This window comes from Notamacropus eugenii, chromosome 7 (assembly GCF_028372415.1).
Source record: "Notamacropus eugenii isolate mMacEug1 chromosome 7, mMacEug1.pri_v2, whole genome shotgun sequence".
Classification (NCBI taxonomy): Eukaryota; Metazoa; Chordata; class Mammalia; order Diprotodontia; family Macropodidae; genus Notamacropus; species Notamacropus eugenii.
The window spans coordinates 40,755,831-40,771,246 of NC_092878.1; positions in this window are offsets into that span (position 1 = coordinate 40,755,831).

Consider the following 15,416-nt stretch of genomic DNA (forward strand, 5'->3'; position numbering starts at 1 on the left):
AGGAACATTGTGGTCAAATTCTAGATTTATCAGATCAAGGAGAAAAATATTGAAAGCATCCAGAAAGCAACATTTCAAATATCAATAGCCTACAGTGAGGATTACGGAGGACTTAGCAGCTTCTCCATTAAAGGACTGGTGAGCTTGGAATATGATATTCCAGAAGGCAAAGGACCTTGGATTATAACCAAGAATCAACCACCCAGGAAAACTGAGTATAAACTTTCATGGGAAAAATGGGCATTGAATGAACTGGGGGACCTCCAGACTTTCCTGATGAACAGACTGGATCTGAACAGAAAACTCTATCTTCAAATAAAACATCAAAAGAAGCATGAGAAGGCACACAAGAAAGAAAAAAAAAAAACAGGTTATCCAATAAGGTTGAACTGTTTACACACTTTCATGGAAAGATAATACTTGTAACTCTTGTGAATTATATCTCTATTAGGGCATTTAGAATAAGTATACATGGACAGAGGGTGTGGGTATAAGTTGTCTTTGATGTGATAATATTTTAAAAAAATAAGGGGTGAAAAAAGATTATACTTGGAGAAGAGGAAAGAGGGAAGCAGAACGGAGTAAATTACATCACAAGAAGAAGTGCAAATGATCTATTACAATAGAGAACACAGAGTGGAAGGAGTGAGAACTGTTTGAATCTTACTTTCATTGGATTTGGTTCAAAGAGGTAATAACATATACACTCAATAGATTATAGAAATTTACCTTACCCTATAGGGACAGAGAAGAGAAAAGGGGAAAAATGGTGGGGGGCTGGTGCAAAGGAGGGCAGACTGAGGGAGGTGGTGGTCAGAAGCAAAACACTACTGAGGAGGAGCAAGGTGAAACAAGAGAGAAAAGTATAAATGGGGGGAGGGGAATGATAGGATGGAGGGAAATACATAGTAATCATACCTGTGAATGTGAATGGGATGAACTCTCTCATAAAAAGGAAGCAGATAACAGTGGATTAAAAACCAGAATCCTATAATATGGTGTTTATAAGAAACACATCTGAAGCAGAGAGATACACACAGAGTAAAGGGAAAAGGCTGAAAAAGAACATATTGTTCTTCAGTTTATGAAAAAAAATCAGGGTTAGCAATCCTTATCTCAGAAAAAGCAAAAAAAAAAAAAAGCAAAATAGATGTAATTAAAAGAGATAATGAAAGAAATGACCTCTTACTAAAAGTTACCACAGAAAATGAAGTTATATCAACACTAAATATAGTAGAAGAAATAAAATACTTGAATAGCTCTATTTTAGGGTGGAAAAATCACACAAATCACCAACGAACTACATGAAGAAAAAAAAAATCTCCAGGTCAGATGTATTTACAAGTAAATTCCACCAAACATTTAAAGAACAATTAATTCAAATATCATACAAACTATTTAGAAAAACAAGCAAAGGAGTACTATAAAGTTGCATTTATGATGCAAATATGTTGCTGATACTTAAACTCGTAAGAGTCAAAACAGAGGAAGAAAATTATAGACCATTTTCCCTAATGGATATTGATGCAAACATTTTAAATAAAACATTAGCAAAGAGACTACAGCAATTTATCACAAGGACAATACTCTGTGACAAGATGGGATTCATACCTGGAGTGCACTTTAGTGTTAGGAATACTGTCAGCATAAATGATCATATTAATAATAAAGCTAAAAGAAATCTTTATGATTCTCAATAAATGCAGAATAAGCTTTTAAAATAATAATGCACATTCCTATTTAAAACACTAGAAAGCACAGGAATAAATTGTTTTCCTTCTATATTGAGTTTTCCTTCTAATTGAGTTTTCTATCTAAAACCATCAGCAAGCATTATCTATAGTAATGGTAAGCTAGAAGCTTTTCCAATAAGATCAGGTGTAAAACAAGGATGTCCATTTTCATAGCTATTATTCCATATAGTGATAGAAATTTTAGCTTTTGCAATAAGAGAAGAAAAAGAGATTGAAGGGAATAGAATAGGCAATGATGAAACAAACTATCACTCTTTGCAGATGATATCATGTTATACTTAGAGCACCCTAGAGAATCAACTAAAAAAAGTCTTTGAAACAATTAGAAACTTTAGCAAAGTTGCAGGATATAAGACAAACCAACATAAAACATTAGGATTTCTATATATTGTCAACAAAATTCCACAACAAGAGATTGAGAAATTCCATTTAAAATAACTGGAGACAATATAAAATATTTGGAATCTACTTACCAAGACACACCTAGGAACTATATGAACACAATTCCAAAATACTTTTCACACAAATAAAGTCAGATCTAAACAATTGGGAAAATAACACTTATTCATAGGTAGGCTGAGCTAATACATTTTTTATAATGACAGTTCTGCCTAAGCTAATTTATTGATTCAGTGCCATACCAATCAAGCTGCGAAAAAATTATTTTATAGAGCTAGAAAAAATAATAACAAAATTCCTCTGGAAGAAACAAAGGTTAAGAATATCAAGAGAATTTATGAAAAAATGCAAAGGAAAACTATATGGCACTGGCTAAGAAACTGAGTGGTGGATCACTGCAATATATTAGGTACACAAATTATAGTACTAAATGACTATAGTAATCTACTGTTTGATAAACCCAAAGGCTCCAGCTTTTCTTATGCCAAAATATAAGGACTCACTATTTGACAAAAATTACTGGGAAAACTGGGAAACAGAATGGCAGACACTAGGTATAGACTAACATCTCATATCTTATACCAAGATAAAGTCAAAATGGGTACACAATTTAGACATAAAGGGTAATAATACCATAAGCAAATTAAGAGAGTGAGGAATAGGGGACAAGGGAAGAATTTATGACTAAACAAGATAATGGAATGTAAAATGGATAATTGTGATTACACTCAATTAAAAAGTTTTTGCACAAACAAAATCAATGCAACCAAGATTAGAAGGAAAGCAGAACACTCAGAAACATTTTTACAGCCAGTGTTTCTCATAAAGATCTGTTTTCACATATATAGAGAACTAAGTCAAATTTATAAGAATTTAAGTCATTCCTCAACTCATGAATGGTTGGGGAATATGAGCAGGTAGTTTACAGAAAAGGAAATTTAGAGTATTTATGGTCATTTGGACTAATGTTTTAACTTAATATCAGTTGGAGAGGTACAAGTTGAAACAGCTCTGGGATGCCCCTTCACACATATTGAATTGACTGGTGTGATAGATAAAGGAAAGTGATAAATGTTGGGGAATATGTGGGAGAACACTGATGCATTGCTGGTGAAACTGTGAAATGATGCAACCATTTTAGAGAGCAATTTGGAATTATGTCATAAGACTATAAAACTATGCATATCCTTTGATCCAATAATGCCGCTACTAGGTCTGTATCCCAAAAAGAACATAAAAAATGAAAAGGACCCATATGTGCAAAAATACTTATCATAGGTCTTTTCATAGTGGCAAAGAATAGCTGAACAAGTCATGGTATATGAATGCAATGAAACAATATTGCGTTATAAGAAATGTTGAGTGGATGGATTTCAGAAAAATACTTGGACAGACTTACAGGAACTGATGCTGAGTGAAGTGAGCAGAACCAAGGAAACATTGTACACAGTAACAGCAACATTGTGGGATGATCATCTGTGATGGACTTAACTCTTCTCAGCAATACAACAATCCAAGACAATTCCAGAAGACTCATGATGGAAAATGCTATACATGCACAGAGAAAAAACTATGAAGTCTGAATGCAAATGGAAGCATAACCTTTTCACTTTTTTGTTTTTTTCTTCTACATGTTTTTTTTTTCATTTTGTTCTGATTCTTCTTATATTACATGTGGCAATGTACTTAACATGATAATTTAAAAAAAAACAAAACAACCCAACAACAAAAACCATGCACTAGTGTTCCGAATTTCCCATGTCCCCTAAAACATTTGTTGTTTTCCTTTTCTGTAATGTTGGCCATTCCGGTGGGAGTGAGGTGGTATCTCAGGGATATTTTGATTTGCATTTTTCTTGTGTGTGCTGATTTTCAAAATTTTTTCATATGTTTATGGGCAAATTTGATTTCATTTTTTGAAGGATGCCTGTTTTTATCCTTTGGCCATTTATTAACTTGAAACCCAAAGCTCTCTTAAACAAAATGCAAAAAAAAAGAACATTAAACATAGATCCTTTTACTTTAATTCACAAAATAGCTGTATATTCCCAAGATTCAGTGCAAATTAGATTTACTTGAATTAATATTTTTTTCTAATTCCCTGAAGCCACATTTTCCCTGTATGGAGACCACTTCTCTTAAAGGTCTTTAATAGAAGGTAAAAATAGATACTTATGCACCTGCTGTACAGAAACTCATAGAAAGATTTTTAAAAAACCCTATAATTTTGGTTAAAATATAAAGAGATAAAATTCTTTTGAATACAATACTATTTAGTTTGTTGTTGCTCTTCAGTCATTTCAGTTATTTCTGAATCTCTCCAATCCCATTTGGATTTTTCTTGGAAAAAATACTGGAGTGTTTTGCCATTTCCCTCTCTAGCTCATTTTACAAATGAAGAAACTGAGAAAAGCAGGGTTTAATGACTTACTCAGAATAACACAGCTAGTGGCTACCTGAGGTTGGATTTGAACTTGCGTCCTTCTGACACCAAAACCAACATTTTATTTACTGCATTACCTAGCTGCCCAATATTATTTAGTTAGATTTTGCTTAACAGCAACTCTGTATGATGATCACCGTGAGTGATTTAGCTGTTCTTAGCAGTAACCCAAGATAATTTCAAAGGAGCAAAGATGAAAAATACCATCTACCTCCACAGGGAAAAAACAAAAACAAAAAACTGGCAGAGTCTGAATGCAAATCCAAGCATTTTTTTATAATTTATTTTCCTTGCCTAATTTTTCAGAGGTAGTAGTGTCTGTGTTTTTTTTTTTTCACAAAAGGACTAATTTGAAGCCATATTTTGTATGACTATTCATCAATAACCAATATCAAATTGCTTGACTTCTCAGTGAAAGGGGAAGGAAAGGAGGGGTGAAGAGAATTTGGCACTCATTTTTTTTTAAGTTACAAATTTTGCATGTTATCAGACAAAATAAAATATTTTTAAATTTAAATTTATTTTTAATTTATGGAATAAAACAAGCATTTCCATAACATAGTACAACAAAAAAGCTAATTGTCCATGAAACTGCAAATCTACCATGCACGTCTTGCTATTCCTTTGAAATAAGCAACATGATCATCATGGAAATTTATTTTTCCCATATATTTTCTCATGTTATCACACTTTCATTTGTATTCTTTTTCTTATTTAATTAATTAATTTAGTTTTAGCTTTCAACATGCAATTCCACAAGGTTTTGAGTTCTAAATTTTCTCCCCATATTCCTCCTCCCCCTCATTCTGAGATGACATGCATTTTGATTACCTCCTCCCCCAGTCTGCTCTCTTTTTTAACATTTCTCCTCCCCCTATCCCCTCCCCCTTTACTTTCTTGAAGGGCAAGATAGATTTCTGTACACCATTCCTTGTATATCTTATTACTCAGTTGCATGTAAAAAAAATTACATTTGTTTTTAAAACTTTGAGCTTCAAATTCTCTCCCTTCTTTCCTCCCCACCGATCCTCACTGAGAAGGCAAGCAGTTCAATGTAGGTTATATGCATGTAGTTATGCAAAACATTTCCATAATACTCTTGCTGTGAAAGACTAACTATATTTCCCTCCATCCTATCCTGCCCCCCAATTATTCTATTTTCTCCTTTGACCATGTTTCTTTTCAAGTGTTTGCTTCTAACTACCTCCTCCCCCAATCTACCCTCCCTTCATCATCCCTCTCTCTTATTTCTTTCCCCTCTGGTTTCCTGCAGGGTAAGATACCCATCTGAGTGTGTATGTTATACCCTCCTTTAGCCAAATCTGATGAGAGTAAGGTTCACTCATTCCTTCACACCTCCCCCCTCTTCCTCACCATTATGAAACCTTTTTCTTGCCTCTTTTATGTTAGATACTTTACTCCATTCTATCTCTCCCTTTATACTTCTCCCACTATAGTTCTCTCTCATCCCTTCACCCTGTGACAGCTATCTATCTATCTATCTGTCTATCTGTCTATCTATCATCTATTTTCTCCACCTACACTAATACTGAGAAAGGTCTCACAAGTTACCAATATCATCTTTATTTGTAGGAAAGTAAACAGTTCAACTTTAATAAGTCTCATGATCTTTATTTCCTGTTTACCTTTTCATGCTTTTCCTGATTCTTGCGTTTGAAAGTTAAATTTTCTACTCATCTCTGGTTCTTTGATCAAGAATGCTTTAACATCCTCTATTTTGTTAAATATCCATTTCCCCCCTGAAGGACTATATTCAGTTTTGCTGGGTTGGTGATTCTTGGTTGTAATTCTAGCTTCCCTGACCTCTAGAATATTATATTCCAAGCCTGATCCCTTAATGTAGAATGTGCTGGATCTTGTGTTATATTAATTGTATTTCCACAATGCTTGAATTGTTTCATTATTGCTGCTTGCAATATTTTCTCCTTGCCCTTAGAACTCTGGAATTTGCCTAGAATACTCCTAGGAGTTTTCCTTTTAGGATCTCTTTCTAGAGGTGATCTATGGATTCTCTCAATTTCTATTTTACCCTCTGGCTCTAGAATATTAGGGCAGTTTTCCTTGATAATTTCTTGAAAGATGGTATCTAGGCTCTTTTTTTGATCATGACTTGCAGGTAGTTCAATAATTTTTAATGGATCTCACCTGGATCTATATTCCACGTCAGTTAGATATATCACATTGTCTTCTATTTTTTCATTCTGTGGTTTGGTTTGGTTTTATAATTTCTTGATTTCTTATGTTCATTAGCTTCTATTGGTTCCATTCTAATTTTGAAAGATTATTTTCTTCAGTGAGATTTTGGAACTCTTTTTCTCTTTGGTCCATTATGCTTTTTAAGGCATTTCTTCTTCTCACTGGATTTTTGGACTTCTTTTGCCATTTGTGTTAGTCTATCTTTAAAGAGGTTATTCTCTTCAGTATTTGGGGGTGTTTCCTTTAGAAAACTGTTGACTCAATTTTCACGAATTTCTTGCATCACTCTCATTTCTCTTCCTAATTTTTCCCCTGCTTCTCTTACTTGATTTTCAAAATCCTTTTGGATTCCATGCCCTGCAACCAATTTATATTTTTCTTGAGGCTTTTGATGTAGAAGCTTTGTTGTCTCCTGGTTGTATGTTTTGATCTTCTTTGTTACAAAAGTAAGATTCTATAGTTTGAATTCTTTTGTAATGTTTATTTATCTTCCCAGTCAAATACTTGACTTTATAACTCTTTGTCAAGGTAGGATTCTGTATCCAGTAGGTGTGAGTGTGGATCTCCCACAGTCTGTGGGCCCAGAGCTCCAGAAGCAGCCTCTGCTATTACTGTTGCTGCTACTACTGCCTATGTGGTCTACCACCACCCTCACCACCCTGGGACTGAGACCAGACTTGGCCCGACCATATGCACCTCTTTCACCCAGGTCCCACAGAGATTTTCTGCTGACCATTTTGACTCTTGTGGGTTGAGAAGTCCAGAAACTGCTACAACTGACAATGCCCTGAGGACTGCTCTGGCCTGTCTGTATTGGTGCAGCCCATGCTGAATTGCACTCTATTCCCTTCCCAATGTGATAGACTCTTCTTGCCATTTCCCATGTTGTCTTGGGCTGGGGATTTTTTCACTCTGTCATTCTGTGGAGTATTTAGCTCTAGAATTTGTTTGGAGTTTGTTTGGAGTCATTTTTACAGGCATTCAGGGGATTTGTGGGAGAGTTCAAGGGAGCTGCTGCTTTTACTCTGCTATTTTGACTGCACCCCCCAAAATGAAATTTTTTTTTAAAAGGAAAAAATGATAAGGGATGAAAAAAGTTTGCAAGATTTGTAAACTGACAGGTCATTGGTACCTCTAGAGAGAACAATTCTAGTTGAGAGATGAGTTCAGAAGTCAAATCCAAAGAGATTAATAATTGATTGAGAGTTGAGAAAATGAAGTCAATGAATATATACAGTTTTTTTTAAAGAAGTTTGACTCTGAAGGGAGGAGAAAGATGGAAATTGGTAGTTTGAGCAGATAGTAGGATTAGGTGAACTTTTAGGGGCATGAGTGTGATTTGGACATTTTTATAAGTAGAAGGGAATAAGTCAGTGGATAATGAGAGTGAGAAAATTTGGTAGAGAGGAGTAAATGCAAGGAGCAAGCTTCTTGGCAACATGGATGTGAAGTGGGATAAAAGGCTGAAAGTTGCAAAAAGAGTCACGTTCTCCTCCTCCTCTCAGGGATGGATCAAAGGAGAACAGAATTGGGCTTGGTTGATGGCATTTCAATAATAGATTTACAGAGAAGATTTAGCTTACAACAGATGGCCTCAGTTTTTTTATGTTTTTTTCCAGTATTGTATGTGGCAAAGTCTTCTGTTGATAGGGATTTTGGAGAAGAGAAGTGTAGGTGTCTTGAGGAGAGAAGTAAAACCTTGCAACAGATGCTGAGGAGTATGGATTAGGCAATCAATCATAGAAGAATAAAAGGATTGGGGTGTGGAAGTGAGGATTCAAATTAAATTGCATAATATTCATTTATATAAATTCAGTTATCATGGTTGTTAGACTTCCTCCAAAAAAATTAAACAATAATTATTTGTCAATAGAGGAAATCAATGGTCAAAGTAATTCAGTTTGTATTTGTAATGGTAATTTAAATAGGATGATATTTCTCATCCATTGATAGGTCCACATGACCCAGGCAGGTCACATGGAAGTCTGAGTCACATGGAGCCTGTGGTGGGAGGAGTTTGCTGATCAATTGGAACAGGAAGGAGTGGAACAGGAAGTTAGAGCAGTCAGAGGTGGGAAAGAGAGAGCAGGTAGCAATCAGCATGAGTGGGAGAGCTTGTTTGTGATTTTGATTAAAAGATCTGGTTTGTGGGAAGCCTAACAGAGAGAAGGCTTGGGTATGGTGGTGTCCTCTGCCTTGCTACTGTGTATAGATTTCTTTGTTGCTATGATGGATTTGGCTTACTGGTGTTGGGATTCAGTTTTCTGGTTTTTGAATAAATGTTTTGGTTTTGTCTTCCATGTGGAGAGTCTGTTATATTTTGCGATTCAGAATTATGCAGGTATATTCATAGACACCAGAGGCACTGTGAATACCTTGTTGACAATACAGAGTTTTGAAAGGGATGAAGGATAGCAAAGACAAAGGGGCAAGGAGTTCAGAGATCAGAGACTGTGTAAAGTTCAGCTGCTTCACAGTAGAGTCAAGATTTGAAAATGAGGCCAGAATAGTCATGATAACCTGGAAAGGAGATAAAGAGGAAATGCATGAACAAGGTGGTGAGAAAATGAGATAGATTTAGTAAGGATAGGCACAGAGAAAGGTGTCAGTTTCAAGACTTAAAATAAATTATCAAAAAAATATGATATCTAATTATGGCAGGTATCCGACTTAACTTACTAATATATTACTACTTTTTTACACTTGCTGTTAGCTAACTAAACATTGGTTGGTCTACTTGCACCTTATAATTGTCATATTTCAGTGAAGCTTAGAGATATACTGTCATCACTTGGTCCCCAGGACTGCATTTGAGTTTACTGGTTGCTACTAAATTTGTAGACGTTAACTTCTGAGCTTGAATATTAATAAGTACAGATTTTAATCTCTTTACTAATAGATCTTATAGTGCATAGGCTTTAAAGTTAAAAAAAAATCTTAGAAATAGTTTAGTTAATCTTGTCATTTTATACAGGAAGAAAATGAAGTGTAGATAGACTTATCCAAAGTCTCATGGATGGCAATTAGCAGAATTATTTTTTTGAAGTCATCTCCTCCGATTCCAAATTTGATACTTTCCACTATAACATATATTTAAAACTGATTTGGCTACAAATGCCTTATCCAATACAGAGAAACTGAATCTACTTTATTTCTCTTTCAATCTTTTCTTTCACAAGTACGCTCACAGAGATGTCTATGGAAAATGTTTATTTCTCTTTACTTCATTGTTTGCTGCTCTATAATATCATAACACAGTAGGAAAAGAGATTGTTTTCAGATTCAGAGGAACATGGTTCAACTCCTGTCTTTGCCATTTATAATCTGTGGGATCTTAGATGAGTTTCTCTTGCCCTTAACTTTTCTGCTATAAAATGATGCAATTGAGCTTGATAGCCCCTGAGGTTCTGTCTACCATTTAAATTGGTAGAAGTAGGGGGGAAAGTGATAGAAGGTATAGGTATGACCCTCTTATTTCTATTTTTGTCTTCTTCCTTTCTGTGGGATTGGGCTGCCTTAGCTATTGTTCTACTGTCATCATCATGACAACTCAGATTAGTGTAGTACTTTACAGTGTTCAATTCACAGCTTCGTAAAGTTGGTAAAGACAGTTGTTATTCCCATTTTACAGATAAGGATACTGAGCCTCTGAGAAGTAAAGTAATATTTCTGAGGTCACAAAATGAATTAAATGTGTATGTGTATATGAATCTTTGTCACCTAACTTCAAATTCAGAAGTCAGCCAAGTGCATCAGTCCCTGCTAAGCTGTCAGGAAGAACTGCATTTGATATCAATTGTCAGGAACTCTTTCTTTCTTTCTTTGTAGTTATATTAGATATTGATATATATTTGTGTATAAATTAAAATCTCCATACTCTCTCTTTCTCTTATATCCAAAGTTCTTTGGGACTATAAACTGAGTTTTTGGTAATGGATTGTATACATACAGACGAAAGGAAAGGCAGGGGTGGGACAGTGGACCAGAGAGAGAAGGAAAGAACTCAAATACTCCGGTCAGGCCTTTCTTTCTTTCTTTCTTTCTTTCTTTCTTTCTTTCTTTCTTTCTTTCTTTCTTTCTTTCTTTCTTTCTTTCTTTCTTTCTTTCTTCCTTTCTTTCTTTCTTGCTTTCTTTCTTTCTTCCTTCCTTCCTTTCTTTCTTGCTTTCTTTCTTGCTTTCTTTCTTGCTTTCTTTCTTGCTTTCTTTCTTGCTTTCTTTCTTTCTTCCTTTCTTTCTTTTGCATATCTATCTGTGTATATATATATGGGTATCTGTGTATGTGTGTATATATATATATGTATATATACATACATATGTTTATTTATTTTTGTTTTCAATATTCACCTCCATAAGATGTTGAATTACAAATTTTCTCTATATCTCTTCTCTTTTCCTACCCCAAGACTGTATGTAATTTGATATAGTCTCTCCATATATATTCATATTGAGTCTATTTTTGTCTTAGTTATGTGTAAAGAAGAATTAGAACCAATGGGAGGAACCAAGAGTAAGAAGAAACAAACAAAAAGAGAGAGAACAGATAATATGCTTCAATCTGCTTTCAGATGCCATGGTTCTTGGTTGCTTTTCTGGATGTGAATAGAATTTTCCGTCATGAGTCCTTTGGACTTGTCTTGGGTCCCTGTATTGCTAAACATAAATAAGCCTATTGATGTCAGTCATCACACATTGTGGCTGTTACTGTGTATAATATTCTGGTTCTGTTCACTTCACTCAGCATCAGTTCATTCAAATAATTTCAGATTTTTTCTGGTCTACCTACTGATTATTTCCTATCACACAATATTATTTCATTATATTCACATACCACAACTTGTTCAGCCATCGCCCAACTGATAGGCATCCCTCTAATTTCCATTCTTGACCACCACACAAAGATCTACTATAAACATTTTTGGTCATGGGGGTTCTATTTGCGTGATTTCTTTGGAATACAGACCTAGAAGTAGTCCTGCTGGGTCAAAGGGCATGCACATGTTTATAGCCTTTGGGCATAGTTCAATATTGCTCTCCAAAATGGTTAGATAAGTTCGCAACTCCACCAACAGTGCATTAGTGAGGAACCTCTTTTTCTTTAAGCATATCTTTAAAAAGTTAAAACATGCAGCATATATCAGAATATTTTGAATAAATGTATTAGTTCAGAGTTTGTCTATAGACCCCTATAGAATTGGCATTCTTAGGTCTGTGTCTTTTCTCTAAATTATGGCCTATGTGATATTTTTTTGTAAAATATTTAGCACCATACTTGACCGTAGTATGAGCTATAAATATGATTATTATTTTTAACATTCATTCATTCACTCATGAAGACAACATACTAGTAGTGTTTTTAATAGCTGGATAATCAAATTGTCATCCCTATAACAACAAAGAACTAGTGTTCACTGTTGGCTATGCATCTAAGTAATTGTAAAACTTTGGACAAATCATTTAACCTTTCTTTCCTTCAAGTCTCCTCATCTGTGAAATAAAGCTAATACTGAAGGTCCTACCTATGTATGCAAGAGTTCATGACTTCCACCTGGACTGCCTCCATCTCTGCCATTTAATTCCTTTTGCAAACCATGCCCATCTCTCTGTTCAGTTTTGCCTATCATTCTCCTTATTTACTCTCTGTTATCTGTTTCAGGTGTACTGTCTGTTTCTTCTGCTAAGATGTAGATAAGTCAGAGATCTGGATGAGTGAGGTTTAGACATGAGAGTTTTCATTGCAACTTTCTTTTTGTCAATAAATTTATAGAAGAGACAGGCAATACTTTAGATCCATGATTGTATAATCCCTGTTCCTAACCATGAAGTGACAGGGGTAAGGATAGGGACTAACCCAAAGAATTCATTGACATACAGAACTTCCAGAGAGGAAACTCCTTTTACCAATGAAGATTAGTAACTTTAAGTAACAGAGTGTTACCTAGAGTGACTAACAATTTAACTGAGAAGTCAAGCTACTTACTCAGGCCAGACTTGAACAAAAGTCTTTGTTGCTCTAAGTCCAACTCTTTCTCTCATACACCATTCCGCCGCTTGAAGTGAGGGGGATTCAGGTCAAATAAAAATACTATGTGTGCAGGTTTCTATGATGTGTGATGTGTGAACACTTCAGATATGCAGGAAACTGTTTTATACATTCCATATAAAAAGACAAAATCAAGTGCTTCATTCCGTAGTTTTAATCTATATTCATAATCATCCCTTTCTATTTCTTTTTTAATTAAATTATTTTGTTTGTTTTCAGTGTTCTTCAATGGCTTCCATATATCTTAGATTTTTCCCCTTCCTCCTCCTTCTTCCCCTCTTCCTCCTCAATTCCTCCCTGAGGTGGTATACAATCTTATATAGTCTGTACACATACATTTCTATTAAATACATTTTCACCTTAGACATGTTGCGTAGAAGAATTGAAATGAATGGGAGAAATCATAAAACAAAACAAAACATAATATAAAAGGAAATGGTCTGCTTCATTCTGGATTCCAATTCAATAGCTCTTTCTCTGGAAGTAGAAGGTGTTTTACCTCAAGAGTTCATTGGGAATGTTTTAGGTCCTTGCATTGCTGTTAAGGGTTCAGTCTACCAGAAAAATTCCTCACACACTGTGGTCGTTGCTGTGTACAAAGTTCTCCTGTTTCTGCTGCTTTCACTCGGTATCAGTTCATACAGGTCCTTCCAGGCCTCTCTGAAGTCTTCCTTTTCATCATTTCTTATAGCACAATAGTATTCCATTACATTCATATATCACAACTTACTCAGCCATTCCCCAATTGATGGGCATTCCCTTGATTTCCAGTTTTTGGTCACCACAAAGAGAGCTGCTATTAATATTTTTGTACAAGTGGGACCCTTTACCATTTGTATGATCTTTTTGGGATACAGTCCTAGAAGCAACATTGCTGGGTCAAAGGATATACATGTTTTTGTAGCCCTTTGGGCATAGTTTCAAATTGCTCTCCACAATGGTTGGATCAGCTCACAGCTCCACCAACAATAAGTTAGTGTTCCAACTGTCCCACATCTTCTCCAACATTTATCATCTTTCTGCTTTTTCGTGTTAACCAATCTGATAAGTGTGATGTGGTGTCTCAGAGTTGTTTTGATTTGCATCTCTCTAATCAATATTGATTTAGAGCATTTTTTCATATGACTATACATAGCTTTAATATCTTCTTCTGCAACCTGCCTGTCCTTTGACCATTTATGAATTGATCCTCTTCTACCTCTTAAGCAGCCTTCCTGCTCTTTGATTAAATTCCCAAAATGTCTTCATCTTTCAGATAACCTAATGGCTAAATCTCAAATTCTGTCATCTCAGTATGGGATGGACATAGATCACTGTGGGACATGTCAGCAGGCAAATTTATTTTATGTCTCTAAAGTAGTAGGGTGGTCTATACAAACTACTTGACATTAAACACAGGCATGCTAAAATTCAGACCATCGTCATTTTCCTCTTTGTCCTGACCATTGCCCAGGAAGTACTATGTGCATAGCATTGTTCTAGTCGCTCTAGGTTTCTTCCTTCCTTTCTTCCTTCCTTCTGACTCTTCTTTCCCTTCCTTTTTTCCTTCCTTCCTCTCTTCCTTTTGTCCTTCCTTTCTTCTTTCACTTTTTCTTTCTGACTGGGTGTTCCTATCTTGCCCAGAATAGAAGTTTTGCAGCCACTCATGGGACTGATTCCACTGCTGAGCCACAAGAAATCTTTGATGTGCTCTGTTTCCGAATTGGATCAGTTTGCCCTTCTTTACATGGTCTAGTGTCACTTCTACAGGGCTCACCATATTGGTGCTAGACTAAGTGCTATAACCCAAGTGAATTTATGACTTTTGCAGTTCAGGATCAGGAGCTCAAGCAAACACCTAGCCTCATCCTCCCTGGTAGTGGGGATTCCAAGCATGCACCTCCATGCCTTGCTATAGGTTTCAAAGATAAGAGATAAAAATGAACCTGCTTTGAGTTTACGTGATAAATTGGGAGAAAAGACAGACAATAGGAACAAACATTTTTTTAAGCACCTACTTTACATAGAGAATGGTCTTGTTGCTAGTGGACACAATACTAATGGCTTATATTTAATGTAAGTTGTACTTACACAATGCTTTTAAATGTTATTGCATCATTTTGTTTGCTCCTGAAAGCAAAATAATAGTATACAGTATACCCATTTTGCATATGAGGCAATGAAAGCCCAGGAAGGTTATGTGAGATATTCAAGTCTGAAGCCTAAGCAAGTGACGAGTATCTCATTTCAGGTCTACTACTTTGCTTACATCACTTTAATTCTCTCTATACAGGCATGCAAATGAAAATATATTCAGAGTGGTTTCCATGAAGATTTCAAGAGCCATCAAAAGGGTAGATATAGGCCTTTGCAGTAGTCCTAAGAATCAGTTTAAAAAGGGGGACAGGATCTCAGTTTCTTCCTCTGAAAAATGTGGAGACTAAACTCCTCTCTAGCTCCCTTATAATTCTAAATATTTATCAAATACTACATTGAGGGCGTTACAAAAGCAGCTGTGATTGGAAGAAACATGAAATTCAGGAGGGGAATCACTTTTTGTGGCAGGGGGAGGGGAAGATAAGTT